The sequence below is a fragment of the Suricata suricatta genome, chromosome 8 (genome assembly GCF_006229205.1).
Source record: "Suricata suricatta isolate VVHF042 chromosome 8, meerkat_22Aug2017_6uvM2_HiC, whole genome shotgun sequence".
In the NCBI taxonomy this organism is placed as follows: Eukaryota; Metazoa; Chordata; class Mammalia; order Carnivora; family Herpestidae; genus Suricata; species Suricata suricatta.
Genome location: NC_043707.1, coordinates 96,412,927 through 96,418,840, shown reverse-complemented (window position 1 = coordinate 96,418,840; position 5,914 = coordinate 96,412,927). Strand labels below are relative to the sequence as shown.

The window sequence follows — 5,914 nt, the reverse complement described above, 5'->3', positions numbered from 1 at the left end:
TTTGAGAGCTTGTGTTAGGCTCTGAGAAGACTGAAGACAGAGGAAATATGGACACTGATCTTCCCAACCCAGCTTTCCATTCCCTTTCTCTTCTCCCCCTCCTCTCTCTGTCTCCATCTGTCTGTCTCATATATACATATTCACATCCACAAACATGCACTCACACATATGCACCAGTGCACATGTGCATACACATATGCATGCACACACACACACACACACACACACACACACACACACACACACCTGCACCAAAAAGGGGAACCAGGGACTGGGAGTCAATAGTAAATCTTTGCACAGACAGAATCCAGGCCTCACATGTCTATCATTCTCCTTAGATCGACAGGCTAACTATGGTGTGTTCTCTTCACGGTCAAATGCAAGAAAGCATGCCTAGCTCTATGATCCAATTTGAAGCCTTTGGCTATACCACATCTGTTAATATCCCATTGGCTAAAACAAGTCACACAGCAGAGTCCAAAGCCAAGTAGGCATGTACAATCTGCCTCCAGAAAAAATACCTGGATAAACAGTATATTGGCACCGCACAGATAGAGAACAATGGTTACCTTGCAAAGTGAAGATTCTCAAGGAATCTTCACTGCTGTAAAAAGCTTGGATCAGATCCATGTGTCCTACAGAGTGAAATCCAGCCCTCCAGTAGCACACAAAATCAATTTAGTTTGCACATAAAATTTAGTCAATTCTTAGATGTGGAATTAACAAATACCGAGCACATAAAGCGATGATGATTCACTTTTGAATTTGCTTTCAATATGGCCAGTTACATCAAGGAGAAAGTCTGAGTTAGTGCCTATAACCAGTCCCAAATCTTTGCTGACTTCCCCTCTTAATCATGAGCTAGCAGACCACAGCATCGAGCCAGAATTTCGAAAGACTGCTCTGTTTTCTTTTTATTTATTTTTGACTACAGTATATTTATAGCAAGTGATGCCAGATTTTAGTCAGTTCTATGAAGTTTCTTTAAAAATACAAGTTTTTAAATAAAAATGGGAGTCTATTTAAAGCAAATATAAATTATTGGTGACATACAGATAGCAAAAATCATGGCTATGGGATGGATTACTGAAGTGTGGGAAATTCTATATTTGGCCATCCTTATAGTTCTGAGATCCTGTGATCACTGGTGACTTCACTGCTCCAGCTGTGGGCTCCACGTCCACCCCAAGGCTTTCTCAGAGGAAGACGAGCAGCAAGGGGGCTGTCCTTCTCTTCTGAAGGCTTCTACGACCTTTCATTTCCCTCTCCCCTATAAATCTGAGCCAGCCAGATGTATTTGATTGACATGCTCATCTCTGCATGATGGGCCAGTCACCCTGCGGCTGTCCCGGCCCTTGGCATTGTGATGCAAGGGCCCAGATTCCAAATGTCATGTCACATCTCCTCATGGCATCAAAGCACCCTTGAGATCAGGAAACCCTAACAGATGGCAGAAATGCCTTCAAAAAGACTCCCCCAGACAGCCTGGGAGATACACAGGCCCTGTCGGAGGTGATGGGTTGCAAGTATGCCACGCAAAAAAATGCCAAAGGGAAGAGAGGTTCCCACACCCCCTGAGGCCACAGAATGCTGTTCAAATGTTGGGTAGCAGCCGCCTTAGCCAGTGTGCCATTCGCTTTTGCAAAATATTTGTTAGATCCCTGATCTCAGGGCTTCCTTGGACTTTTAGTGGCCTTAAAGCGCAATGAGGGAAAACTTTTATTTACATTAAGTATTTCATTAGAGGCACCTGGGTGGCTCAGTCTGTTAAGCGTCCAACTTCAGCTCAGGTCATGCTTTGGATTCTGTCTCCCTCTCTCTCTCTCTCTCTCTGCCCCTTGCTCATTCTCTGTGTCCCTCTATCTCTTAAATATAAATAAATGCTTTAAAAAAAGTATTTCATTAAAAAGCAAATGAATGGGGAAAGGTCATTATTCTCACAGTAGTGGACTGTCACTCCCTCTGGTCCAGGAATTCTTAACCTGGATGTTCTAGATTCCTCAGAAGTTCACAACTGATTTAAAGAGGCCTGTGAACTTTCCAAAACTACCTGTAAAAGTTGGTGTGTTTTCTCACATACAGGTTTCTGTGGAGAAAGGGTCTAAAACTTTAGTTCAGGTTCTCAAAATAGTCTGGGTCTCGTTAGAAAACACAGGTCTAACAGAGCTCCTTAGAGAAAATGCATAGGGCTGAAAAATGTCAAACAAAAACAAATGAGATTAAACTGGGCAGTAACCTAAAGTGACAGTCATTTCCCCCAATAGAAGATATTAAGTTAAAATATTTGCCATTTACCACCACAATTTCAAAACGTTATCTTAGTGTAGCAGGACATAAAAAATCATTTCAGGAAAGCCGTAAGCTCGGGTTAAAAAAATTAATTCAGTTTTGTTTAAAAAAAAAAAAAGACTATACTGGGCACCTGGGTGGCTCAGTTAGTTAAGCATCCAACTCTTGGTTTTGGCTCGGGTCATAATCTCATGGTTTATGGGTTCGAGCCCTACGTTGGGCATCAAGATGGCAGCGTGGGGTGTGCTTAGGATGATTCTCTCTCTCTCCTTTTCTCTCTGCCCCTCCCCTGCTCACTCTCTCTCTCTAAATGAAAAATAAACTTTAAAAAATGGCTATGTTGTTGTCCATTTTCATTTGACCACTAGCCAGCATCATTCTGTGGAACAGGATTTTGGAACCACTGTTTTCAGAGTGGGGAATTCCTCCTCAGTCTACAGATCTTTGGAAAACTAGGCCCTTCTCTGGGATTTCCCAGAGTCGAGTTCATGGCACCCCTCCCCACCCCTCCCCATCTCTGTTCCTGAACCACCAGAAGTCCTTTAGCTTTGACTCCACTCTGCTATGACACCTAGTACTACACCCCCAAGCAAGGATGGTGCTTTCCATGCAGAAATTCATTCCAAGAGCTTATTGACTCTGTCCATCGTGGGGGCCAGGTCCTGAGCTAGTCATCAGGCATGCAGAAGTGCAAGGCACAATCCCTTCCTTCAAGGGCTCACACTATAGAGGAGACGATAGAAAGGGTGTAAGTGGATAGCATCACCCACTCCACTACTCTCACCCACTGGTTGTCAAAGGAGCAAAGGAAACAATGAATGATGTTATCCAGGTTGTGTCACATAAGCCATGTAATCCATATTTGGATTCAATGTGGGAAATAATAGAACTAACATCCAAATAGAACTGAATGATTGAATTCTTCTCAAAAATGTTTTATTTTTAATTTATCTTTAAATTTTTTATAGTTTATTTATTTTTGAGACAGAGTGAGACAGAGCATGAGTGAGGGAGGGGCAGAGAGAGACACACAGAATCTGAAACAGGCTCCAGTCTCTGAGCTGTCAGCACAGAACTTGATGTGGGGCTTGAACCCATGAACTGTGAGATCATGACCTGAGCCAAAGTTGGACGCTTAAATGACTGAGCCACCCAGGCATCCCTCCTCAAAGGAGTTTTAAATGCCTCTTCCCTTGAGAAATGTGTGGGAGAGGCTAGAGAATGGAACGTGTCAAAAGAAGCACTTTGAATGCAGCCAGGAAGTTTGCAGACATCTTGCTGTAGGAAGTCAAGCTTCTTTAGTCATGCAATGGTAATCTCAGTCCTTCAAGGAGCTTTTTGGGGGGCTCAATTGGTTGAGCATCCAATTTCAGCTCAGGTCATGATCTCATGGTTGGTGGGTTTGAGCCCAGCATAGGGCTCTGTGCTGACAGCTGGGCACTTGGAGCCTGCTTCAGAGTCTCTGTCTCCCTCTCTCTCTGGCCCTGCCCTGCTTCTGTTCTGTCTCTCTCTCAAAAATAAATAAACATTTTATAAAATTAAAAATACAATTAAAGAAAAAGGAGGCTTTAATTGCTTGCTTCTGCAAAGGGGCCTCACTGACCCTTGCCCTAAGAGCCCAAAGGAAGCAGCCAGTGTCAGAGCACACACTGGAAGGAAACAGTGTGGGGCAAAGGGGAAGGCAGCCAGCAAAATGTGGAGGAGAGACGTAGAACCCGCCAGAACAGGGATGGTTTTCCTGGTCATAGGGCCAAAGTGAGGGCAAACTGGCAGCTGACTTCAAAATCCACTGTACAGTATGCAGACTTGTAGACAATCTTAGGAGGGTTTTCAGGGCTTCCACTCATTCTTTTTTTTTTTTCCCCCCCACTGCTTTCTACTTAAACATGAAAGCACAAATGGATGTTCCCTGTTGGGACAAGTAAAGGACGTCAAGGGAGGAGAAGGGGACCTTCATGGAGAGAATCACATAGCAGAGACCCTTCTTCACAAAAAGGGCCCAACATTGATTTCCAGGGAGGAGCAGGACAAGGTTAGCTCAAATTTGGGGATGACTTCAGGATGAAGGACTGACTCTAAGCTTCCTGAGGCTTTGACCCCTGGCAAGCATCTCGACGCATGACCCAGAAGAAGGAAGGGCCTTATGATGCTGTGATTATATACACCCCCTTCTTTTCACCAGGAGGCACATTAAGCAGCTGTATAATTCTGTTCAGAAGCCCACAGATTATCTCAAACCAAGGATTCTTATTGTAGTAAATAGCACAGAGATGTCTGTAGTTTCTTTGATCTACGTCTCTGCTGAATTTTTTACTACAGTGTCAGAGATTTGTTTTAGAGGAAGGGGCATCTTATAATTTATGGCTACAGTCTTTAGGAGGCTGGGAAGAAGGGTAAAGTGTACCATCTGAAATTAAATGGCTTTAAAATCACTTATATGAACTGCCATTGTTGCAGAGATGTCCAAACGGAGTTTATCAGCAATACCTCCTTGGGGGCACAGAGGAAAGCTGAGTGCTTCAGTAAATCCAGCAGCTACCCTGTCACATCTCAGAAGTCCTCTGAGCTTGTTCAGAGGAAACTGATTAGTTACAGTGTGTGTTTATGGGAGGGCCACCTGAATGTTGTTATATCCACAAGCAATTGCTGCATCTTTTATAATACCATATGCACGGATAATGTCAGCTCTGGTTGGAGAGATTTCAATCTCAATCCAAATCCCATGACCTATGACTTCTGACTTTAAATCCATCCCAGTGAGAAGCTTGGCAAGATTTTCTAAAGTTGCTCTGATTCCAACTGATTTGTTAATTAGATCAGCTATCACCACCTCCTTTTGGGAAGACAGTTCTAGAAAGGTATATGATTTTCCATTAGGAAAAACCACTTCCACTGATTCAACTGTAAATTGATTCTCATAATATTTGCCAAGCATGGTGACATTGACATCAAGAAATGTTTTTACCTTAGTAAACTCAGTTCCTGTGCATTCAAGGAATACATTTCTAATATTTACTGTTAATTTGGAGTGATTTTCATTGATGATAGGAGTCCTTAAAATGATGGCACCATTGCTATCACAGACAACTGGGTATAGTGGTTTATTTCCAAAGATATGCATGAATTGTGTTTAAGGAGGAATTTCCTTCTTTTTTTTAATACAGTTTATTGTCAAGTTGGTTTCCATGTAACACCCAATGTTTATCCCAACAAGTGCCCTCCTACATGCCCATCACCCTCCTTCCCTTGTCCCCCTCCCCCATCAGCCCTCAGTTTGTTCTTAGTATTCAAGAGTCTCTAATGGTTTTCCTCCATACCTCTCCCAAACTATTTTCCCTCCTTCCCCTCCCCCATAGTCCTTTGCTAAGTTTCTCCTGTTAAATTTATGAGTGAAAACATATGGTGTCTGTCTTTCTCTGCCTGACTTAGTTCACTTAGCATGATACCCTCGAGTTCCATCCATGTTGCTATGAATGGCCAGATTTCATTCTTTGTCATTGCCATGGATATATAAACTACATCTTCTGGAGGAGGACTTTCATTCTTGATTGCCTGATTTTCATTTAATCTCTTTGTTGTTTTCATCAAATCCTGAGTTGAGAGAGCCTCTATTGATATTTTTGCA

At 42.8% G+C, this 5,914-nt stretch overlaps 1 pseudogene; it reads right to left on the bottom strand.

The window, feature by feature from the left end:
- Nucleotides 1-4,275: 4,275 nt before the first annotated feature.
- LOC115299709 lies at nucleotides 4,276-5,410 on the bottom strand (annotated as a pseudogene).
- Nucleotides 5,411-5,914: the final 504 nt, after the last annotated feature.